The sequence below is a fragment of the Chaetodon auriga genome, chromosome 4, assembly GCF_051107435.1.
Source record: "Chaetodon auriga isolate fChaAug3 chromosome 4, fChaAug3.hap1, whole genome shotgun sequence".
NCBI classification, from domain to species: domain Eukaryota; kingdom Metazoa; phylum Chordata; class Actinopteri; order Chaetodontiformes; family Chaetodontidae; genus Chaetodon; species Chaetodon auriga.
Window position 1 is genome coordinate 2280996 of NC_135077.1, and position 25777 is coordinate 2306772.

A 25777-nucleotide genomic window follows, 5' to 3' on the forward strand; every position below is an offset into this window, starting at 1 on the left:
TGTAGTTCTGACGAGTGGATCAGTCTTTTAATATTTTCTAGTGACAAAAAAAGATTTAGTCATGACGTTCATTTGTGCAACTTGCAATTAATGTGCATTATTCTAATGAGTAAAGTCTCTGTTTCATATGCAGTAAATTTGCATTTTTAGGATCACTGGTAAGCGACAGTTAACTCAAATTAAGCCATCTTGATATCAGTTTCTGATCTTCCCTACTTGATGTTTGCTTGTCATACTGAGATTGAAATAACATTAAAAACAACCACAAGCTTCCTAAAATTGAGGTCATTTTTATGCCAGTTCCATTAATAAAATTCTCGGGGTTAGTCTGAAGCCATAAGTATAATAGCATTAAATAAAACTCAAAAGCTCTGCAGGTTTATAAACATCGACAAGATCACTTTCCCAGCTCACATGCAGTTATCCAGCGCGGTCTCGGTCACTGACTGAATCAAACATTGTTCAGACGTTTATTTTATCCTCTACCAGTTCCACCCTGTGCCTCCACTTCCCCACTCATGAAGTCAAACAAAAGCCAAAACACAATGACACGGGCCAAACTGCAACTCATTAGTGTTGGGAATGGCCAGCCAGCTGTCAGAGCAGGTCAGCAGATCTGCTACGCACTGGACCCTGTCTGAGAGGAGGCTATCCAAGCCCTCCTCCTTCATTGGTCAGTTGAGTTTTGGAGGCCGGTCAGTGGGCGTTTGGGCTGGGGTTGGGCTTGGAGCCCCCACAAATTCAAAAAATGGAGCAAATGGGTCCAGAAAAGGATGTGAGGGACAGAGTTGATTAAGGTTCAGTCCATGTGGAAACTACCACCGGTTTTTAGGCCAAGAGGCCTTTCAGTACCCGGCTGTTTGTCTGAAGCCGCTGCAGTAGCTCATTTATAACAGCTGCATTCAGCCATACGTCACTTTACATAAACGTTTAATGGAGATAGCCCCCATAACAATTAATAAACAATCAAAGATGGGAGAAAGGCATGTATTGTATTGGAATGAGTGTCTAAAGTACGAGATGACACATATTTGCTGATGAACACAGGCCTCTGTAGTCTTACTACAGTGAGTCTCACAGTTCCACTCCCCTGCATTAGCCTTGTGATGCTGTGAGAGAAACAAATATGCCATTAGAAGCACTTTTACAAGTAGGCACTCATCTTCCAATTAGCTTAATGTGGCCCTCTTTCCCCTATATTTTCCAGGCGTGCCCCACCTCTTCTTGTACACTCCCTCCAGTAAAATCTCATTAATCCACCCCTCCCCCATCTCCCCCAGTGCTATGACATATTAGTCTGTCATTATGCATCCCAGAGTCCTTTAAACAATACAGCTAAACCTCTGTTTGCCAGGTTAATGACTATTAGCCAATAATTACAGCAGAGAGACGATGGAGTACCCACTTTATCTGGTGGACAGCCTGCTGCTGTTAGTTTATTTTATCTGCCTGCCTCCATGTCTCTCAGAATTAACCTAGCAACGGCTGTATTTATTCATCTCTCTGCCTCTGCAATGCATTCCTAATTCATGGCCGTCTCTAACACTGTGGCGCTGGGTGTTGTGTAGTGGGTGTGTGGTGGGGTATCCACCTTGCAAATTGCTGACAATGAGGATGAGCAAATGATGGCCTTGTCATGGGCCAGGGCACCACTGTCAGTTAAAACAAATCAGGCAATTATGCAATTAGCAGGTTATGTGCTGGGCTGTGTTAAGCGCTGGTGTGTGCAGCATTGTTAGGTTGCATGGTGTGCATTAGGGATTAACAGCTTAACATGTATATGCCTTTCACTAATAATCACCTATCATACTCAGTGACTGAGTGTGTTTGGAAAGCAATGCAGAGAGATGCCATGCGAGGTACTCACCAAAAACAAAGGAAAATAGCTATAAATACATGGGATCGACCTGTGCCTGTATGCAGTAGATCAAACGGGAGATCTCTGACCCTCATAGCTCTGGTGTCATAAAGCGCCTCTGACATTTGCATTTCATGTTAACATATAAATTGGCACGATGTTCGGTGTAAAATCTGTGTAGGATGACGCTACGCGGGTTCGACATTAACATACAAGCTCAACCGATTGTAAGACAGTATCACTTGCAATGGGGAGGATCAGTCCTCACAATGGCAAAGTGAACCATGGGAACCACATTGATTCACCAATCACCTTGCAGTGAATGCGATCTCCAGCAAGCCTCGAGGGAAACTCCATTGATCTCCAGTCCTGCTTTCAGATCCACTTCCTTGAAACAACTGCTCTATCCCTGTGTTCGCCACTTCAAGGGAGGTTAAGCAGAAGTTCCTTGTGATCTGAGAAGGTCTTGAACCTTGGTGCTTCCTTTTCCATATTCTGTTTCTCTCCCCTCCCCATCTCAGGCTGTATGAATAATGCAGAGGATCTAGTGGCGAGGGGTGCCATGGGGGATGGGTTCACGCAAAGCCCACTGCCTGAAGCCATCACATCAGAGGGCAACAGCTCCCAAGACACAGGCTGCTCCCCCATTGGCTCTCCAGTGGCAGGTCAGAGGTCATGTGTGAACAACCAGCTCTCTACTTCTTCCCCTGTGATGGACCACAGGGAAATCAGTAGCTACATCCAGATGTGGGTGGAGGACATTTGTAAGAATCATAGAGGTTGAAATTTGCACTCTGTGATCATGGCAAACTCCTTTATGCTCTGCACATCAAAAGAACTTCCTACTTTTTTGACATGACCTTGTGTATCCGCCGTGGATGTTTTATAAACTGCGGAAACATTAACTAGTATCTTTATAGCCTGATGACAATCTAGTGCACATCGGCCGTCTGCTGACATACAAGATGACACCAGCGTATAATTAACAAGGCAGCAGTGAAAACATGTCATCCTATCGTCAAAGACAGACGCGGCGGTGTCCGTGTGGACCAATCAGTCGCGATCATGTCACCTTGTGGTTGCTTATTACAGGGACAGGCATCTCACAAATAAAGCCATCACTCGGTGAGGTGCACCTTTTTGAAATATGTACAGGAAAAAGCTGAAATCTGTGGTAGCTTATTAGTATCGCCTGGTTTACAGCTGTCCTCCAGTACGTCCAGTTCTACAAAACGACAGCAGAACTTTCCCACTCTGTCTGTCTGGGATACAAGAACAACATGCTGTACTGGTGCCATCTCGTATGTCAGCAGACAGCCTTGATGTCTTTCTGAAAGTGGGATGGTTTTAATAAGTGACAGTTTGCAGTTGCACTTTAGAGGACAATGAGATAAAATAAAACAGCAGCTCAAAATCATGTTACACTATATCAGCTTCAGTAAATACTGCATGGTGAGCACAGTCTTTTCGATGTATGACGGATGAGCTCCACTTATTCCAGCACTGATGGAGTAAAGTCTGGTTGAGGTCTCATATTCCTGATTAGAATTATTCAAGTTTGATTCCTACTTTATCATTTAATTAACAGCCATGCAAAGGGCATTGCCTTGGTCAATACGATGCTCAATACTGCCGCAGAGGACGGCTTGCTGGCTTTCTGGTTTGAGTAAATGTGAAGAGGCCACAGGGCTTATTTCTCCGGGCCAGACACACTGATCAGCCAACAGGCCGTGAGATACCCTGCTTTCACCTCTCAACCTGATTTAACTCATGGCTTTGGTTAAAATTTCATGACTGTGTGTTAGTTGTTGCTAAGGGCACACTAATCGACTGGAGTGAGATTTATAGTGCAGTTGCAGACTGCGAGAATAGGGAGGGGGGTCGGGGGGGTTATTACAGAGGACTTTACCACAGACGGGTGAGTCACAATCTGGCACATCTCATGTTCCAGGTGGCCTTTAGTAAACACTTTCCATTTCTTCTCCCACTGACTTGTCTTATTTCATTATCTATTTTTGAAAACAAACCTGTCATTTTAAAGAAATAGGTCTCCTAACCTCTGATTCATCCAACCCCCCTGACCTCCACCCCCACCATCCCCAGCCCATTTGTTTTAAAGCTGTCCCTCTACGTCTTTAAAAAGTGGAAAGGACAGTCCTTTGGCCACAGCCCAGCAGAGGTGCAGATGGGGCGGCACATGGAAGCCATTTCAGGCCCCGGCGAGGTGCAGAGTCGGCTGTTCTCTGAGTTCAGAACCTCTGAAGAACCGCCTCGCAGCGCTTACACGTGAGCAGCGTCTGGGTCTGGACTGATGTATTGATTCCCTGTCAGTTTTCACAAAGCATACACAATAACGTTGGCTTGCTTCACCCAACTGTGCTAAGGAACCGTAGCCGTGGTCGATGCGTAAAAGTCAGCGGGCCTAGCACTGAGCTCGAGGGGACGCCTCAGAGAAGAGGGGTGGAGTGATAGAAGCAGCGAGGGAACGCCTGATGGTTCACATTAATTGAGGATGATTCGTGTGATCTGCTGGGTCTGGATGCAGCAGCCAGGTCTGTCGTGGGCCTGGGAGACAGATGTGGGGGCCGCTGTGCCCCCTCCAGGGCCAATGGAGAGCAGTGAGGCGGCTGAGAAATGGTCTGTCTGTCTTGTGTGTGTGTGTGTGTTGGTGGAGATGCGGGGGGGTGGAGCTGACAATCTGCTTTTCTTTCCCTCTTATATCACATCTCCTTTGTCTTGATTACTATTTTGGCAGGAGGCCGGTGCAGAGAAGGTGCATTAACATATGCTCACAATTTGCTCTTTGGCCACGTAGTTCCATGTTTCTGCTGCGTCTCGATGTGTCTGTCGTTTCGGGTCCTCTTTCATGTAACACCGTCCGTTGTCACGTTATACTCCTCGGCTAGCACCGGGTCACCAAACACAGTCTTTGGCTTCAAAGGAGTGGAACTTAAAACATGGTAGAAACAGAAACTTTACACCAGGATAAAGTTGTTTCAACCCAAACTGCAGAAATGTGTCATATCTCTCCTTTGGTGTGAGCTGGAACGTAGCATTCGTCTCCTCACAATCAAAAGAATCCACACATCCCGTTACTGCATAAAAGGAAATTGATGTGAACGGGTAATAGATTGGACTGTAGGTAAACCTCCCGAGTCATTTTGTTTTGGTCTAGCTGGGAACAGACAGAGGTGTCTGTAACATGCAGCCACACTGCATTAGAGGAGCTTTTCAGCTGCGCTCTTGCTGTGGAGCATGCAGGAGGAAAGAGAATAAGCTAATGGACTCTTTACTTAATGTGATCAGAGCCATTATTGACATGCTGCCAGGAAGATGCAAGACCATTAACTCGAGCCTCTCTCTCTGGTACCTTCCCTCCGCCCCGCTCCTTTCCCTGACAGTATTTCACTGCCGGTCTGACTCTCATACGGGGGAAGGGCCACGAGAGGGTCTGGGTGCCCCTAAGGAGTCTGTGTCATGTTAACTAGGAATCTATGATCCAGACTGTTTGGCAAAAATACATTCAGGACTCTGTAATTGTAAATCATTCATTATTGCAGTGTGTCATGTTAGAAATGATGTGTTTATTATATTATGTGTATAAATATATGATAGAGATTTGTGTCAGAAATTCTAGGAGCGCATCAGTGACTGCTGGACAAGCACTCCAGTTTTCATGCAGTGCATCCTGACGGCGCTGTTGGCTCGGCAGCCGACCATGCAAATCCAACATCTCGGGTTCTAAATCAGCCTTTATTACTCTGTTACATGCTGTTACTCATGTAATATGAAATGCGTGCTGACATGTCTGATGCCTCAGAAAGACATAAAATAAATCTAAGGTGCAGTGATAAATGTCATATAATCATGGTGATTCAAAAACAACTAAGCCTCCAAATTAGTACATTTGTTTTCGCAGTTTAGCCACTTTTATATATATATTATTAATGCTCACAATTCAGGTGAAAAGTTTTATCGGCTGTTGTGGTTGTGATCAAATAGTTAAGTGACTGAATGAGACATTTTTAGTTGTGTTCAGGCGTTAATTGTGTCTTTGTGTTGTCTTACTGTGAACAACAGTAATCACAGTATTGTAAGTGCCACCTAAGGACGCGCCGCTCCTCAAAGCAGTGAGCAGTGGTCTGCGTTAAGAATATCGTTGTTTTATCACATTGCAGTGCAGGTAAAATGGTCCCAAATTACAAACAGTGCAGTATCCCTGTTTTTAAACTCCAGACTCACTGGAATTGTTGCCTGGCATGTAAGCTGGCTCATTCATCTTGGAGGTGGAGGGTGCCAGTGTGGCTGCAGCGTAATTTACACTACTCCAACCTATGTGCCAGAACACATCTATCCCTGTGGCCCAGGGGCTCACGCCGCCAGCAGCCCAGAGGATGTTCGTGTTTATGCGTGCACGCACGTGGTAGTGTGTGCGTGTGTGTCTGCGATCATGCGGGTACAACAGGAAGTGGTGCTCAGGTCTCTCGGGGCATGGTTCCAGGTCCCTGGGCCTGTCTACTGTCATAAGTTCCAGAATGGTGATTACTTACTGCAAAAATAAACACCATTACCATCTGGTGCAGCCTCTTTGTACTGTAACTTATACACCAAGAAAAGCTCTAGACCATCAAAACACACAGGATCGAGAACAATAACAGAAAAAAAACTTACAATCTGCACAATCTGCACTGTACTTTTTTTTTTTTTAACATCGCTGTACATGTTTGCGAGCAAATGCCGAAGAACACCTGAGATGAATAACTTCCACTTTGAATGCTTTGAGTGAAATCAAAGTCATTTTTCAAGCACGGTTCAAAAAACAGCTCTTGATCTCTACGAGGGGGCAGATAGTGAAGAACAAAAGGTTTACAGGGACGCATGGTGAGAAAGGTTGGACGATGGGGGTCATTCAAGACCGTCGAGGCCGTGCAGAGCCAGCAGATGTTTGATCCATCCAAAGCACATCTGGTCCTCCACACACTCAATCCATTTCACTCGACTTCTCTTTTTTAGGTTTTCATTGTTCCTCACGGACCGCTAAACTCTGCATTCCCCCTTGCGGCCCACAAATATTCATTCACAATCATTCATACTGCCCACTTTGAGTAATTCTAATGTATAGGCTTTTCTTCTTGAATGTGATTTGCATTGTTTGTTTTTTTTAAGATATGAATATCTGTCCCTTATCATTCATCTGTATTTCATAACAGCTCGCAGATCACTTCTTCAAATGGGCCTTAAGTTGTAACTCACAGCGAGGAGCTGCAGCTCCAGTGGCAGTAGGCAGGGATATGAGAGCTGTCGTTCTAGTAGTGGGTCCTGGGAGGGTCATACAGAGCTTAACAGCTTCATTGTTTCTTTTATTGTTGGAAACAGAGAGGGGCGTGTGCTGCGCAGGTTTCTCAATTGTGGAGTGCGACGTGACAAGAGGACTGTCAGCTCCCTGTAACTCTCCACGCAACTTCCTTTAATAAATGTTAACTCTGTGACCCAGCGGCAAATCCCTGGCAGGCTGGGTGGCCGCGTCAGCAGGCCGGCGGGCCACACAATGTCTGGGCTTGGCCTCGGTGACACGGGGGAAGTGGAGTGAGCCGCTGTTCTGTTTGTTCAGAGAAGGGATGCAGGGCCACCTGGAGGCTCAGGTCCAGGATCACCAGACAAAAACATAACCTGTGTGCGTGCGTGTCTGTGAGATGTGAGGACAGATTGCGTGTTTGTGTTTGCACGATGGTACGATAGTGCTTGTCCAGAATTAATCATGAAAGTCTACGTGATAATGCTTGGAAAATGAAGTGATATCCTGAGTTTGAGCGCGAGCTGAATGTGTTTGTGCTGTGCTAATAGCTCTGTAGGCTTGTCCTGATTTAAGTCCATGTGTAATGCAATCTTCCTGTGTTTGGGTCTGGCCGGGTCTGGCAGTGCTGTGCAGCGCAGTGCTATTGATCCCTGTAGCCTTGTGGTCTGCAGGGTTCCTGTCAGTAAACGCAATGAGCCGGAGCACCTTCCATTCCCCCTCCCTGCCCTGTGTAGCGCTACAAGCTAAACAGCCATCACAGAAACTCAATACAGGCAGACCGGACCCCAGTCGTCAGCTAGCAGCAGTGCCCTACAGCATCCCACGAGGCTCCAGCTAAGTCAATTTAGTGTCAGTGTAGCATCTCACCTTGTAGACCTGTTGCCAGCCTAATATGTCGCGCTAATATGTCTCTCCATATGAATTACAAGGCTGTGAGAGGAACCCAGATGCAATAAGTATGGATTAGCTAATGTCCAGGTTCTGTCTGAGCCTTGTATTGGATAGAGGGGGGCAGCTAACGATAGTAATAGCCTCTAACAGGGTGTCTGGCTGTGGCTTGGAGGTGAGATGGGGGCATGCAGGCTTCTGGGATTTCTGTGGAGCTCTGGGAAATAAACTTTCCTGTCTGCTGCAGGAAAAAAGGGGAAGGGCTGAGAGAGATAACATTGAAAGAATGATTAGTGAAGAATGAAAGCGATGGAAAGAGTGCGATGGGCTGTTAATGCTATTTTTCTGACTATTGATCAACCTGGAGGGCTGCTGTTGTTTGGGTTAGAGGTCTTGAAGCCCTTACCTTGTCTGCTATGTGTCTGTGTGTTTATGTGCGAACCCATTGATTTGTGTTGCGCTTGTATAGTTGCCCTGTGTGTAGGCCAAAGTGCCTGACAGAGGAAGAGTGGGATGGGAGCAGAGCTTGGAAGGAGAAGAAAACAAAAAGGTGGGAGAAGAGGTGAGCGTGTGGTCAAACGGGGGCGTAATTAGGAACCATGTTACCACTAAACTCCATATATTGATCAGGGATAATTCACACACACACCTCATCTTCCCCTCGGCCACTGTGCCGAGATGCTTTAATAATTCATGCTGCATTATAACTCCTGTACGTTGCTAGCCAGCATGCTTTTACATGTACCTGTTTGTCTCATTTCAAACCACTTTTAAGCACTCAGTTCTCCGTATGCTGGTATGGAAAACAAATGTTTGATTGATAGAAACTGGGAACGCTGGGTAATAATCTAATCCCGTTCATTATCCTGCCTGCATTGCTTTCTGAAAGACACTTAATTTTCCTGTTTAATAAGAATATGAAAATACATGGACGAGAGCAGCCGTGTTTGGTGTGGTTCTGTTTTGCCTAAATGCTCCACAGAATTATTGGAATGTGGCCTCGGTATCTCGCTGATTTGTGATTAAAATTGATGATGTTCGTGTTAGACTTTGGTCTGACTCAAAAGAAGAAATATCTTTGATATTTCAGATGAAATGGAAGCAGTTTGGACCTCATAAAAAACAGAAACTGGAGCCTTTTTTTTTGCCAGTGCTCCCACAAAATGTGTCACATAAGTAGTTGTTAACACTTTTTCAGACATAGATGCACTCAACAAGAAACACATGTTGTTTTTTTCTAATAAACAAACACACACACACACACACACACACACACACACACACACACACACACAGAGGCCATGATTGCCATTGGCAATCCCTGCAGGCAGATGTGGAGTGTGTGCCAGCGGCCTGCTGAGTGAGTGGGCCAGTGTGCCCCCAGCTCAGTGCAGGGCACAACGCTGAGCTGCTTTGATGTGTGTGTGTACTGTACTGTGGGGGGGTGACGGGGGGGGTGGGGGCGGTGGTCAGTGAAACAGCAGAGGGACTGTGTAATCCTCTGACATGCCTGTGGAAAAATACAAGGAACCCTCTGACAGTAGCTGAACTAAAGGCTCAGAGGAGCCGTTAGTGTGTCCACAGGTTCGTGCGCACAGGACCGACTGCAGGCTACGCACACGCCACCACACATACAAGTCACGCACTGACACGCGTCTACACACACAATTAAGATGCATGGCAGTGCTCAGAGTCAGTCTTCTTAGTAAGGTTTCTGGCCTGGTGACAGTAATTCTTAAAAGGCGATGTCACTGGCGAGACTGTGGTGTAACCATGTAAGGTGCAGTCCTCGGCTAAGATGGCAAGCTGCGTTGTTTAGGTTCTACTCATACAGAAACACACACACACACACACACACACACACACGCACCGGTCCATTAATACAAACAGTTTGGTTTTGCTGTTGGAATGCAGGAGGACAGGCGCAGAGTTTTGGCTCTGCCCTCTCTATACTTTGCATAATTGCATCTTACATTTCCTTTAGTCTGAAGGGATGTTGAATCCTAAACAGTGATGGGAGCCGGGTCTGTTGATCATTACACTTTGGCAGAGTAACCCGCTGCCACATGTGAGAGAGGTAGCAACACAAATAATGCGCGTATATGTCTGTGCATGTGTGTGTAAATGTCTTCATCTCTGCAGTATGTGGCCTCTTGAGAGAAAAACAGGGCAAATAAAAGGACATTAGGCATGTGAATTAGACACAGGTCTAATGTGAGCTCTGTGGAACAATAAGCAACAAAACAATAGTAGACATTTCATCTTCTTATTGTCTAATCGGCCATCTGACTGCCTGTGTGTTTCCCCTCTTAACCCTTGAGATACTCGCTAATGGCCCTCACAATGGAATTATTTACTACCCATGGCAGGGGGGCAAATGGGTCAAATTGTGTGTGCGTGCGTGTGTGTGCGCACTCGTGCCCCTTATAGTCCGAGTGAATGGAAGGGGATGATGGAGTCATTGAAGCACACAGTGACTGAGAGAAGAGGAGGGAGGCTGAAGCAGGACTTCTGAGTGGTGCCTGCTAAAGTGAAAAATCATGCCACGGTGCAGAGGGGCCTGCTTTTGTCCACTGGGAGAAGTGACTACATCTATGCTGGCACTCAAGTGCTCTTAAATACTCTCTCTATCGCTCTCCATCTCCTCCCACCGCCTCCCTCCATCTATACCCCTTCTCTCCGTCCCCCTCTCCTTCCTTCTCCCCCGGTTCTCCCCAGGTCCAGTCCAGGTACAAATAGCTATTTGCTGTACAACTCCCACAACATGTTTGTGTCTGCTCGTGCTTGTCCCTAACAGCATGTAAAACAAAAAAAAAAAAAGAAAAGAAAAAGAAAATGGGCCTTTTCGTTATTCACAAATTGCTCCCCAGAACAGAAAAGCCTCCTGAATGGAGATGTCAAAGTGCTATTAGTGATGTCTGTGCTAGAAGAGGTCGCACAGCTTCTCTGTCAATAGGCTTTAATTCGCCAAGGAGCCGAGAACAGTCATTGTGCGTGTGTGTGTGTGTGTGTGTGTGTGTGTGTGTGTGTGTGTGTGTGTGTGTGTGTGTGTGTGTGTGGGGCAATCAGTTAATCTGCATCCTCCTCAGCATCTCACCACAAGAGGTCAATCCTCATTAAAATACGGAGGATTTACATTTATTATTTTCTCGGCATATTTTATAATCCACTGATGGTGTTTGAATTTCTCATTAAGAACTGTTATTAAATTCTGTGTAATATAATAGTGACACCCGTCACAGGAAGTGACTGACAAGGGGGGAAACGTGAAACGATCAGTTCTCAGTTTTCTATCCTGTTCAGCCCTAATTGCATCATGTTGAGACAAAATGCTCTCTTCTTGATTTAGCGAGGATAAATCAAGAGGTGCGCACTACGGAGATGAAGGCGTCTTTGGAAAAGGAAGCAACAGCGCTGCTAACCATCACCTGCTGGGGTTAACCCTGCGGTTGGCAACACGTTCAGAAGGCAGATGAAACACAATAGCAGACGAGCCTTTGATTCTCACACCTACAGTCACAGAAGCCTTTCTGTCAGCTGCGCAAATCTGTGTGTGTGTGTTTGTACAGGGGCGCATGCATCGTAGACATATTTCCCCCCTCTAATTAGCACAAGCGAGTCCTGGGGGCAATCAGAGCCAGGGTTAATGAGAGGGGGGGGGCGGAAGAGACGAGGTAGGGGTGCGGCAAGTAACGCGCAGCATGCTGCACTGGTGCTACAGTATAATACACCCTTCTTATCACGCTGTCACCCTGCAGGGGCATCATCCTCACGGCACCCACATTGATGTTCAGGCCTGTGACACATCACATGTGTGTGCGTGTGTGCGCGCACAAGGCAGCTGTGTGAGAGCTCTGACGATCCTTCCCCCCATCTTTGTCTCGTATCATCCCTCCCTTCACGTCTCCTCCTCCCTGTAAGGCCCAGATGTGACAGCATGTTTCCTGTATCAGTCGGTACACTGGGAGGGAAAAAGAGCGAGAGAGGGAGAAAGACAGAGCTGCCACAGTGGTCTTGGCATCTGTCTGCTCTCAATTGGCGTGCGGCGGCGCTGGTGGGAGAAGAGTCTACCAGATGTCGTTGCTGAACATTGCCCAGGCAGCGTTAGCGCTGACTTGTACGGCAAGGCGATATCGCCAGACGAGTGGATTCACATTACGGGGTGATGATACTGACGTGTATATCGAAAAACTAAAATGATTTCAATTATTAAAAAGATCCACTGGAGCTACTATTTCCGTGTCAGATCGTGGCATTGCGGTCCGAACGCAGTCCTGCGGTCCTGCGACACGTGCTGTGCACATGGAGAGCCATAACACTGGGATACTATGTGCTGCTTAGAGGACAGCCCAGCTTGGATTGTTTTTATGGTTCTATTTTTATTTATTGGTGGCCGTCTTTGTATCTGTGCGCTGTACTTTAAACTGGAGCGTGTTTTCTGTGCCTTTTAGAAGATCATTAAAGTGCTTTTAGCCTGCTTGGGACAGTTTAAAGCAGAGACAAAGGCAGGAAACACGTGGAGAGGTGAATGAGATGCAACAAAGATCAGGGCGTTGCAGTTTATGGTGTGCCTATTAACCGCCGCTCCACCAGGACCAAAAGAGCTGTTTTGTGACGAGCTTTTTTCTTAATTACAGCACGTGTTATCGGATCAAAGGCTTTCTTTTGCAGAGGTCTTGTATTTAGAAACGTGCTTTTATAAACCAAGACTGTCGATAAGTCGTGTCACTGTGTAGAGGAGAGCAAAGAACTGAAATTCAGATCAGATTTAATCTCAAAACTCAAAGTCAGATCCTCAATTTGGTGAACCGTGTCGCCACATCTGATCCTGTAGAGCGCAAAACATCTTCAGATGCTAAGTTACTGTTTTCTTCTTTCTTCTCCAGTCCCGCGGTCACAGCCCCCCCCCCCCCCCCCCCCCATCTCTGTGTGGAGGTGACCTACTGTACACGAAGTGGGCGGGGGGGGCGGCGGCTCATGTGGCCGTCACTCCAAACACGATGTGACGGGGAGGGGGGACAGAGAAAAGAGGGTGCTGCATTATTAAAAAGAGTGCTGCCATTAGAGACATTTATACAGTAGAATGACCCGATCAAACTACAGCGCGCACACACACACACACACACACACACACACACACACACACACACAGGCAGGTTCACACACTCTGCCTCAGCACTGCGGCTAATAGCTTCGCCTATATTAAACATTTTTCCAGGAAGAAATGAAAGGGATTATAGTTAATGCTGGTAAAGGGCGTACAATTAAAAAAAAAGCAACATTTTCAGGTTTTTCTGGTGATGCTGTATTTCTGTGTATTGTTCGACTTGTAGTTCGCTTCATACTCTCATCTCTGCCAAAACAGGACTTAAGGGTCACATTCATCCAAGCAAAACATTGCTTAAAGATTAAAGATATTGGCTTCAGATGTAGCACATTTTTTTGTCTTTCACTATTTCATGTAACAAAGCGAACATAAGTAATTTTCTCCACGTCTCTGCACACAGCTACCTTCTCCCCTTTGAGTCTTCTGGCCTGTTTTTGTATCTCTCACCCGTTAACAATAACGCTCGGGGCGAGCACAGATGTAAGAAGTAACAGCTACGCTAAGAGAAGAAAAGATGAGCGGAAAAAGATAGAAGATGAGAGTGAGGGAAACAGACGGGTAACGCTGCTCACAAGCATCACTTGTCAATTTACAGCCGTTGCTCCCTGAACCGCACCGTATAAATTTCCAGTGTGACATCCGTTTCTACTGCTTCCAAGCCGACTCGGGCTCCGTCCCACCAGATCTCCTCCCTAGACACATACTTGGAAACCTTAAGTACAGACATTGTGCCAGATGTAGTCTGCCTTTACTTTTATTTATTAATTTTTTCAGGTTTTGAAATGTTGACTTTTTTTTGTGTTGGAATCACTATGGGGGAATGAGAATGGATGGGGTAATGTCTCAGAGGAGCGCTGCTCTGGAGCATTTGATGTGGCCGCTGCCATGCAGACAGAGCACATGTGTGGACACACATTTGCTCACACGCATACGCACACACACGCAGGAGTGTTTGACAGTAAATCATGGGTGTGATGTGTGTGAGAGTGGGTTGAGGATGAAGAGAAGGGCCAAAGAGCACCAGGGGATGTTGTGTATCCAGCGGACAGAGAGACAGAGAGAGAGAGAGGAGCTTGGCACTGCTCATCCCTGAGTGATGGCAGTTCTTCAGGGTTGAGACATGGCCTCCCTTTAATCTCTCTATCCTTAGACATGAAAATGGAAGAAAAAGGCGAAGAGGAGGGTGGCTGAGGGGACCAAAGCAGAAACCTTTGCTGGGTCTTGTGCCAGATTGATTTTTACTTTATATCGCTTTTATTTTAAGGAAGACAATAAAACTCACCTCCCTGCTAACACGCACGCAGCGGATGGCAAAAACAGAAATGATGAGCTGTGACTCACAATGGACGTGACTTTTATCTGGACTGGTTTAGTGCCAGCACATGAATCCCTCATTGCTTTTTGAAGCATCGGCAGGGCTTGTAACAAGTATATCTGACCCCTAGCAAGTCCGTCTTAAAATTACACCCATATCAAAATAGCTTTAATGACTCCGTTCTCGAGTCTCTAACTCATATGAAACAAGGTGTAGGCCTCATGGCCAAGAAAGGAATCTGCAAAGAAAACACGGCCCTCGGAGGAGTATGAGCTGAGGTGCTCGCGCTAATACGAGATTGTGTTATAAGTGCAACACCTGTTTTGACTTAAAAAGCAGAGGCCAGTAGCAAGATTAGCAAAACATGCCCATAAAGGGAGAAGGTGGCTGGGCCTACGCTCTGATAACAACAGGCTCTGTCCTGTACTTATTTCAAAGGGCTGAAGGAACTGATGTGGTCATAATGCTGAGGAATTCATTCCACTGCTACACCAAGGCCAACTTCTGTCACTCCGCCAGAGAAAAGTGCCTCAAACTGTCTATTTTTAGCTTTCAAATCATGCCGCGTTGAAAAGAGGCTGATTTTGTGTCGAATATGGACCCGTAAAAACCTCTTGAAACGTTAATAAATGGCAAGTCCAGTCATAGATGTCACCACTGGCAAACTTTTACAACACTTCGTACCGCTGCCTCGAGGTTTTTAAAGCTAATAAATGGGTCATGAGATTTCACCTCGCTCAACAGGCAAAACATGTATTTTCTACGCTGTGAGTGCTTTAACCCTAAAGGTAACACTGTAGGAATTTCAGTGAGTGATTACAAAGCTTTGAGAAATGTTCTGTGTTCAGACCGAGGAATCTGGGAAATCAATTGAATTCCTTTCCTGCGGGACACTGGGTGTGCAGCTCACACTGCTAAGGAGACTTGATCTAGGACTGATCCCAGGAATTTTACCACAGTAATTAGGTCTGCCAGCTTGGCAAAGTGGGAAAACGCTTTGTACTGTGTCACCTCAGCGGGCTGGATCTTTGTCAGGGATCAAGACGCAGACAGCGCCGCCCGAAGCCGAGCGGGCCGCACCGCTTGACAAAGGTGCGATTCAGTGCTTAATGTGAGACGATCAGCTGACAGAGTCATTGTCAAATTGTCAGCGTCCTTTGGCACGTTGTTCAGTGACTCGCTGTGATTATATTGTCAGATCACCTCTGAGTCTTTACGCAGCGAAGGCTGGTGGCAAAGGCTTTGACAGGAAGTCAGCGAGGAGTTTAACACCTCGCGCTGCCATTGGCAGTCTCCTGTTAAGCAGTTAGCAGCGGTTTGTGCTGCAACGCTGGCAAACGGTGGTGACACACAAAACTCAGAGCTGCTTTTCCAAGAGTTCTGCTCTGCAGCCGGCCCCGCATAAACACCAGCGTGACTGCGCACACATGTACACACAGCCACGCGACTGTGGTCTCCCAGTAATAGCTTTGTACCTCTTGGGGCCTTGCGCTGACCGTTCCTGCTCTTATCTTTGTTTATGTGGAGGGTAGATCATCATGTACGACTGTGTGCCTGTGCACAAACACTTGCAACAAGGTTGTTTAAAGTGCACATGTGAGTAAGAACGCAAGTATGTGTGTGTGCATGCATCTGTGCGCCGGGGAGGTGATAAGGCAGTGCCTGGCACCAAAGCACCAGTTGGCACTGAGCCTTAGATCCTGAAGATGAGAGAGTAATACTGTGTGTGAGTGTGCGCACACACACAGACACACACATACAGTGTAAACCAGAGGTGAGGTGGAGACAACACAGAGGAGAGCATGCCACAAGTACTTCCTGGTGCATGTGTGTATGTGTGTGTGGTTATCCTGCATGCATGCGTCTGCTCACTGAGGTCAGTCACCTGTAGCAGCCTATTGATCTTCCCTCTGCAGAAGGCCCTGTTGTCTTTGTTGATTACTGCCTTTGCCTTCCAACGCGCACACAAACCCGCATGCACACTTTAAAGGTGCAGTTGTGGGAAGCTATAAGTCGGCAACAAAATCCGGGACTAGAAAAGTCTCGCCGAGTGCTGGGAACTGACGTATCATCAAGTGTTAAACCATCATTTCTGGTGACCCTGTATCATATCCTGTCTACGCCTGCAGCACTCAGCCCACAGAGAGCAGTGTGCCAGTGACAGCACGGCGCACTTGGTGGTCCCAGCACTCAGCCACTTACCCATTTAATAAGACAGTCTTTAAGAGGACGGAGCCAAGCATATGCACGGTGCTGCTAGAGATTTTTCTTTTTTTTTTTTTTTTTTTTTTTTTTTTTCCATTTTTACAAGAGCCCTTTTTGTAGGAGGCCCAGGGGCTGGCATTCACCAAGTCTGCGTGTGTGTGTGTCTGTTAGGTATCCATTTATTATCCATTTATTACTACTATTAGTCCCCTTTTCTCTCTCTCTCCCTCTCTCGCTCGCTCTCCTTCACCTTAGTGAAATTCTAATAAACAATCAGGGTAGCACCATGCTGAGATGCCCTGTAATGGGCTCCTAATTAGCCACTCCAAACACAGAGAGCGGCTGCTTCACGCCTCGTTTTCTGCACTCATCTGCGCAAAACTGGATGAATTGATTCCATTTGCTCGCCACTTAATGCACTGATTGTTTATTGGCATGCCCAGGGATAAAAACAAACAAACAAACAAAAAATGTCTTTAAGCTCGCAACGCGTGCTAATACTAATCACCATTAAAAACAGGCTGACCTACGACGGAATTCAGCTCACTTTGAAGGTTCTTGGGTTCTCCTCGGAGAAGTCTTCGCTCCGCTCCCCCCCGCCATCACCTCCTCCTCCTCCTCTCCTCAGCCCCTCTGTCCACCTCCCCTCTGCTGTCTGAGGTGAAGTGAAGCCAGACCAATTGGTAGAGAAGAGGCAGTGTCTTTCTATAGACCACAGCCGGAGGAAGAGGGAGAGGATGGGGATGTGTGGAGGAGCAGGGGAAGTCATCACCTTCTCCTCACACCTGCATGACAGGTCATCCCGCTTAATAAAGGCGCTCATGCAAAACACATCAGAGGGAGGGGATGACGAAAGAGGTGAAAGAGAAAAAAAGTGAGTAGAGGCATAAGAGGTGGAGCTTTTACAACCAGCTAATGAGCTGCTGAGGCGTTGACGTGCTTAGAAATCGCTAAAAACGCAGAATTTAAAATAAGGAGTCGCGTAAGTCTAACCTGAGAAGCTCCATTATGTTTCAGCAACCGTCCCACATTATTTCTGGTTCTGCGGTGAACTTCCACAGGTGTCTCAGCGCCGGTGTTGGTTCACGGTGGGGTCAGTGAACCGTTTCACCACCACCGCACAACACGGAGGCACAGACCAGGCTGTGTCCTTTCTGCCAATGACACCACAGCATCACGTAGAAACACAGGAAGTCAAACACAGCTGGAGCCACCGGTGAAAAACGAGACGGCGATAGACGTGGTGCAAAGCGCAACCACAGCAGTCACCAGTGTGTGTGTGTGTGCGTGTGTGTGTGAGGTCCTTCAGTGTGTGTCACGCTCCTCTCCCTCCACCAGTCTGCCGAGCTCATTTCCTCCACAAGCTGCCTCCCCGCTACTTTATGAGTGAGAGCTTCTACAGCTCTCACCTCAGGACACACTTCAGTGTCTAAATGTTTCCATTTGTGGGGGAAGTGACACACATTCGCTCACACCGCAGGGCACCTACCCATAACTAACCATCCTGCATACAAGCAGCAGTGAATCATGAAAGTGATTGGTTAAAATCCTCACTCTGTGTGTGCGTGTGTGTATGGGTGGATGTATTTTTTGAGTCTGGGAAGGTATCGTATGTGTGAGTGTGTGTGCGCACAAGTCTCCAGTGGTATTTAGAGTGTGTACTTGTACTTTCAGCTGCTATATTAAGCATCAGTCATAATGTGGAGGAGCAGTTCAGGACATTTTTTTTACTCTATCTTCTGGTTCTGTTCATTATCTGCTCGTTTTGGGAGACTTGTGTCGGTCATTTATTTCGTCTGTCTATAAGTCCTGACCCCCGAGAGCGACCGCAGCCCCACATAAGCACTCACACCACACTCCCAAACAATTCAGTGTGACAATCAATGCAGGACTAGAACCTCCCGTGCCGATCGATACAGCCGGGTGCTGCTAGACAAACCGGTGCTACGCGAGATCAACACCTTCCCACACCGTCATTAGTGTCGCTGACCTTGAAGTAAAATTCAATTTCCCTCCGCAGCAACAAACCCCCGTAGCCCCCTGAAAAGCCACTTCAGAATTCAGAAGCCATTTCCTCCTTCCAGCGCAGGCGAGACAGGATATTATAACTTATGAAAAAGGATATATGGAGCGAGGGATGCCGACAGAAAGAGAGGGATTCTGTTTGAGGAGGCAATTATAACGTGGCCCTCTTTGAGGAGTACAGAGGGCAGAGTCTGGCAGAGGTAAATAAAAATTCCTGATAAGCAGGATGGCAGATTTCCAGTTTCAATTAGGGTGCGCGGCAGACTACGAGGGCGTCTCATGGGGAACCTCCGCCGCACCGAGGCGGCAGCGAGGACCTGTTGAGGGAAGTCTCCTGGGGCATGGACACTGGGTAAAAAGAGAAAGGCAAATGTGCAGTGAGAGAACCAGAGATCCCATTACACTGATCAGTGTAATGCATATCACATGGAGCAGGCGAAGAGGAGGGAGGACCAGGGTGTTCAGAGGGGATGAGGAGAAAGAGGGCGCCCCATTAATGCAGGCAGAATATTCCTTCTTATCCTAATCATGACATGCCAGTGGAACTTAGAGGCCAGAAGAAAAGCACTGGTGGCTCCTTTTCTTCGCTTAGATTTGGATGCACCGTGAGCTGGACGGGGATAGCTGCTTCTCTCAGATATACACTGAACATGAGTAAGGCTGGGCGTGTGTGCTGGGGTGTGGTGGGGGCCATGGGAAGAGATGCAGCTGGTGAATCAAACCAGCATCTCGGGTTAAAGCTGCAGGATTGGCTGCGAGGCTTTGAAGTCGGCCTTATCATGGGGATTTCAGAGGGAAATGGGTAAGACGGTGGCACTCATAGACTGTGTGTGTGTGTGTGTGTGTGTGTGTGTGTGTGTGTGTGTGTGTGTGTGTGTAGCTCAGCCGAGTGTAGTTTGATCAAACCCCTACGAGGATCCCATGGGAGCCCAAAGGCCTGACCATGTATGTTAAACATATCATTTTCACTCTCCATGTTTGCCCTGCACAGTATGTTAACTCCCCAATCAGATTTTATTAGAACACCCCCTGCACACACACACACACACACACACACGCCTCTCACTTCCATATGTTACTGCATGGAATATTCATGATCTTTAAATGTGACCAAACACGAGGTCACTCATCGCAAGTTAAAATAACATTTTCAGATCTGCATGTGGCCACCGAGCATGTAATGGATGCATTAAAGGGATTTCCAAATGTGCTGCAATTACAAGCGTCTCTCGAGAAGAAAGTGCCGTGTGTATTGGCACTTTATCACGTTCTTTGATGCGGCGTCCATGATCCTCGCCTGCAGTGTATGAACTGCTGCTACAGGCCTGCTCTGCATGTAATGATGTTTTTAATCAGGGAATAACTCCTTTGATAAAGCACAATTATTGATTATACTGCAGGAAAAATCTGTCTGTCACTATGCACTGTTAGCAAAAAGCCAGGCGACACTGAACATCCAAGAGGTTGAGAAGGAGAGCATCACATCACAGAGCTGAATGTTGTTGCCGCACAAATGGTCTCACTTTAAAAGAGCACCGTGAAGATAAAGAGCACCTCACAGCAGCAGCACTGTGTTTCATAACCGCTACGATCAGAGTACACACACCGAGCGAACACCCCAGCTCTCTGCTGAAGACACAGAAGCGAGGAGGTGACAGCGGAGGCGGTGGAAGTGTGAGTCGAGCCGGGAGATGGCGAAGACGAACGCGCGTGGACGCGATAGAAAACATAAAGAGCTGATGACATTAAAGACGAGGAAAGCACAAAGATGAATGCACGACACACAAACACAAGACGATGATCAAGCACACACTTCTGTCTGCTCGCTGCAGTCCTGATATTACCCAAACGTCTTGAAAACTATCTGACAAAAGGGATCAGTAACATTCAGACGGCCAAGCTCTACCTCACTGCTGTGTGTAGCCAAAGACACACACACACACACACACACACAAACAGTCCATACACTTCAACACATGGAGATTTAGAGCAATGAAAAGATGAGCCCTAAAATAATAATTTTACCGTCTCTCTTCGGGAGCTATTTTCTTCTCAGCCTCCACTTGATAGCATGTGGTATAAGAATTTAAAACCAGAGAGACAAACTGGTTTCATACCATTATTTATCCTTATTATTTCTTTCTCAGTTTTAAACTTGCAGCAGCTTGTGAGGCCTTGTAGAATCTATGGTCAAATTCAGACTACCTTCCAAATCCAATATAAGGGGAATTATTTCCCAAATTCCTGCATACAATGTAACCTGCTCGTAACCTTGCTTCTCCAGCTTGAATTCATTTGAGGCTCGGGTTCAGGATTGAAAAGCGAGGGACGGAGGATTTGGCATGGGCAGGACTGTAAGGAGCCGGCTGTGAGCTGCAGAAGCTGTGAGAAAGTGACAGCGAGGAGGCGCGATGTGTGCAAACACAGCGGCGCGTTCGGACGGTTTATTGTGTCAACACGTGTGGAGGATTGAACGTTTGTTGTTGATGAAGGAAGCTGCGTTTTTTTTTTTTTAATATATATGAAATTGTTATCAAATGGTAAAGTTTTAATGCCTCGCTGATAACGCTCCTCTGCCTCTCTCTGGCTGATCCTCTAATCTGAAATCACATCCTTTTATCTCTGGCTTACTTAGAAGTGAGCGATTGAGAATAAGAACGGAGAAGACACCCTTAAGAGCACTCGGCAGGGGAGGGGTGAGAATCACCTTGATTCAGTACACCGGCCCTCTTTGAAGTGCTTGGAGCCCAGCACGGCCAGCACAGAGCCAACCGTAAGCCTTCCAGCAAAAATCGAGCCTGACCTCCCCACCAAATCATAACCATATGAACGTAAGAATTTCCACCTTAGGAGAATGCTCTCTCCCCCGTCCATCTCCCAGGGTGAGGCATTAAGTAGTGATAACAGAAAACAGGTTCTGAGAGAAGGGGAGGCACTGGGAGGTGATGGAGGGTGGAGAGGAGGACAGGAGGAAAATAGGGGTTACAAGTGTGCCGTATGGAGGAGATTGGAGAAGGGGATTGTGTCCAAAAAATGTTGTTGCACGGAGCCTGACTACCTAAAATGGAAGTTTCTCAGGCGAGGATCAAGAGATACGGTGCCCTTCACAGTTGACAGAGTGAGAGACAGAGAAAGGAGAGGTGGGTGGGTGGGGGGGTGCAGCGAGGGGGAGGGAAGGCGAAGAAGAAAGAGAGAAATTTTGAAACGCGACTCTAACTCAATAAATACCTTTCTAACCCACTATAGAGAAGCTGAGTGGTGCCTGTGCGAAGGCCTCAGGACCCACCTGCGACTGGAAATGGTTTCCTGTCTTACACAAACGCTGTTGCACCCTAATCCATGTAATTACATCTCATATTCCACATGTGTAAGTACACATGTACAACATTACAGTCACAAGTTTTTTTAAATGAGAGCACAGCCCTCCTGCAGACCTCCAAATACTTGGGGGGGGGGGAAACTCCATCCAATGTTCATGCTCATTAGAGAAACAATATATTTACCAAATAAGTAGATAAATAGGCAGAAATGTGAGCAGATTATTTTACGGCATTAATAATGTAAAACACAGGCTCACGCTGAGGCCTCTGCCCCTGAAACAAAGCCTGTCGGAGGGCCATCGGGGCAGACGAGTGTGATCCTGCGGCCGCGTGTGCGCCCGATAGTTTGAATAAGCATTCCTCCGAGTGTGTGTGCAATTAGGGTTAAGACTGTTTGTGTGTGTACAGTGTGTGTGTGTGTGTGTGTGTGTGTGTGGTTGCGTGGTGGTGGTGGGGGTTGTTAGCGGTTCCATCTGGGTCTCCTGGAAGCCGTGTGGAGTCAGGAAAACCACATCTCATAAAAGTGGAGGCAGCCCAATGTTCTACAAGGACAGAACATTACTGAGAATGTCGCTCAGGAAAACCCTGGGCTTCGGCCCATATGTTGGCTGCAAAGCCCCCGTCTCTCTCTCTTTCTCTTTCCACTCGTTCTCTCTCTCTACTTATTTTTCACTTGGTAAGGGATAAGAAAGAGGAAGACAAAATAGACAGCATGGAGTGTGGGAGACAGAGGCTGAGACAGGGAGACAGAAGCCAGCACTGATAGCAATTCCATCTGTCTGTATCGAACAGAGGAGTGAGCAGTGACAGGCTGCTGGGATGGGCTGGGGCTGGGGCTGGGGCTGGGGCTGGGGCTGGGGGGCATCTGGTGCACATCGGCTGTGGGTCTGTCTGGAAACAACCATGGGAGAGGAGGAGGAGGGAGGGAGGGAGGGAGGGAGGGCTGAGGAGTGGAGGAGGCAGAAGTCTTACCAGGGTGAAGGGCGAGGAGTTCTGGTGACGGATAAATGTGTCTGTGTCACATAATGCTTTGGATTGAACTTGAAGTCGGGGGGATAGAGGAGAAATAAAGCAGCTAAAGGGTCGAGAAAACACTCCACACACACACACACACACACACACACACACACACACACACACACCTCAGCCATCACTATCAGGCAGAAACCTGTAGAGCTTTTATCAGGGTGATTTTCATGTTTGCAGATTACAAACTCTTGGCGTCCATATTCCTTTTTCGGCTCCCTGTACGCACAGACTAAAGATAAGGAATGAAACGTGGTTAGAAAGTAGATTTTAATGTAGAGTTACGTGTAAGCATTTTTTTTCTCAAAGTCTGAGGAAAAAAAGGTCAAATTTAAGGTCCGTTATTGGTTAAAGGAGAGCTGTGATAAACTGATCGAGCGAAAGGAGAAGAAGATCCAACCAAAGTCCTTTTACACAGTAAAGCCGGCTGTGGGAGTTTTCAGGATAATCTGCTCATGGAATATTTCAGAGCGCCGGCCGGCCGGCGGAAAGGTCGTGAAGTAACTTTTAAACTGGTGGAAATGTGATGAGATGGAATTACTCTCTTCTGGTTTGTCTGGCAAGAAGAACTTGTTTACCGGGACCTCGGCCTCGTTATGATCGCGTTAACACATAAAGCTGCGTTCATACGTTGATGGAAGTCCTGCAGGAAAGTGTGTTAGTGCTTTAAGAGAGCGGCTTGTGACTGAAGGTCAGGCTGCAAACTGCTTCTAGAAGGCTGAAAGAACAGAGGCAGGGAGACAGTCGTTCATTTTAATGGTTATTGATGTCATGTATAATTCCTCTCCTTTACAAATCAAAATCCCAACCACTAGATAAGCTTTTAATAATATTGATTAATTTCTGCAGTTTAAGGAGCCTATTACAAAGGTAAATTGCAGAGCGTACGCATATTTAGTCACACCTGCACGATGTATTCATTTTGTTCTGCAGTGAATGGCAGAGAGGACAGAGGAGGGCAGAGCTCATCCCGGGCGCTGACATGAATTAATTCCCTCTCTGAATTAGGGCTAAAAAGGCGACGGCGGCATATTTGTACTATGACTCTTACTGTGGAGAAAATGAGTTTATCCTGCAGGAGAGTCCAAGCTGGATTACAGTGGCAATAATGATGATAGTTACTGTCAATTCATGGCGCTAACGTGGTGATGAGACAACGCTGACGCTTCTGACGAGTGCGGCAAACACGAGCGACTGTTCCTGACATCAGTGTGTGTGTGACGAACTCAGGCCTCCAGTAAATCACAGCACTGACAGCAGAGCAGGGAGGCGGGTTCAATGCATGGTTCTGACCAACGAACCTGCTGTTTCTAACACGATGGCCGTCCACTTAGCCTCCTTTAAATTAGCGCCACCAGTAGAGAGCGAATGTGCTCTGAGCTGCTCGTGTGTTTTCAGGGTTCTTCTGCGTGTTCGGTGGAACATACGTGTGTGTTCTCCTCCCTGCATACATTCAGCGCACCTGAGGAGCTGCAGGTGTACTCTGTCAGCTCAGTGTCCGAAGCTCTGTGACGCCTCACTGACACCCAGCAAACAGCAAACACAGACGTATGTTTCTCAGCACACGCGTGTGCTAACCGTCGCTCCGGAGGAAAATGTGGAATATATGGTGAAGAGAAGCTTCATCAGAACATAATTCAGAAATAGATTTATTTGCTCATAATTACAGTGATTTATAGCATATCTCATTAAAATAGAAATTAACATGATTACTCCTGTGGCCTAAACACTTTTATTCAAATCCTTAATCAGTAGGAGCGAGCGTTCGAAAGCCTGACTGCTCGGATCACGGTAAAGTAATTTATCTTTAAATAATGTCCCCTGACATCAATATCAAAAAGACAACTTATTACCTATCATCTGCAATACTGTTCTCCTCATTTTATCTCTCATTTAGCGCGGCGTAGTGGTGGCGAACACACCCCTGACACAAAGCGTTGCCCGGAGGCTCGGGGAAGATGATTGAATTTCATAGCTACTTACAGGCTAATAGGGCCGTACAATGACTACTTACTGTCCTTAAGTGACTGGCTGCTTCTCCGCCGCCGCGGCCCCTTTGAAGCCCTTCCGAGGAGATCTAGAGGATTTAGCCAGTAGCGTGACATGAGGCTGAGCAGTTGAGCAACGGTGCTCCCTCCAGCTGACTATTAGAACCAGCTGATGTAAACACGGAGGCTGCGACGGCTCTGGGAACCGCAGTGCTCCAACTGTTACTCAAAACAAGGCTTTCTCACACCGCAGAGCTGCAGCCGCTCACTTCGCTTTCTCAGGGAAAACGCTTGAATTAAACGGTGAGAATGTTTTGTTTTTTTTTTCAGTTGGAACATTCGGTCAATTAATCAATTAGTGGAAAAATTAAAGCAACCAGCAGCAGTTTTGAGTGATCAGTTAAGTGATGAATTCAGTTGCTTAATCAAGCAAATTTGCTGCTCGTCTGTGTTCCATAATTATTTCAAAATGAAGATTTTGGGGGGTTTTGCACTCCTGTTTGGACCAAAACAAGACATTTGAAGATGTCATCTTAAGTTCTAAGAGCTTTTATCTACAATTTATCTGAACCATTAATCAATTAAGCAAAACAGTTTCACTGATAATTAAACTAATATTTTATATATTTCAGTTAGAACAATTAAAGTGTTGGAATGCAGCAAACTATGTTCATATTACTGAAATAAGAATATAATACATTGAATGAAGAGGGTCATATTATATTTTTTTCACTTCCCAAATTTACAAA

At 46.7% G+C, this 25777-nt stretch overlaps 1 protein-coding gene across 3 annotated transcripts in view; it reads right to left on the bottom strand.

Moving 5' to 3' along the window:
• The window catches only part of bnc2 (basonuclin zinc finger protein 2), a 91460-nt gene that overhangs the window by 13979 nt on the left and 51704 nt on the right, over positions 1 to 25777 (bottom strand). The gene's annotated exons all lie outside the window — the stretch shown is intronic.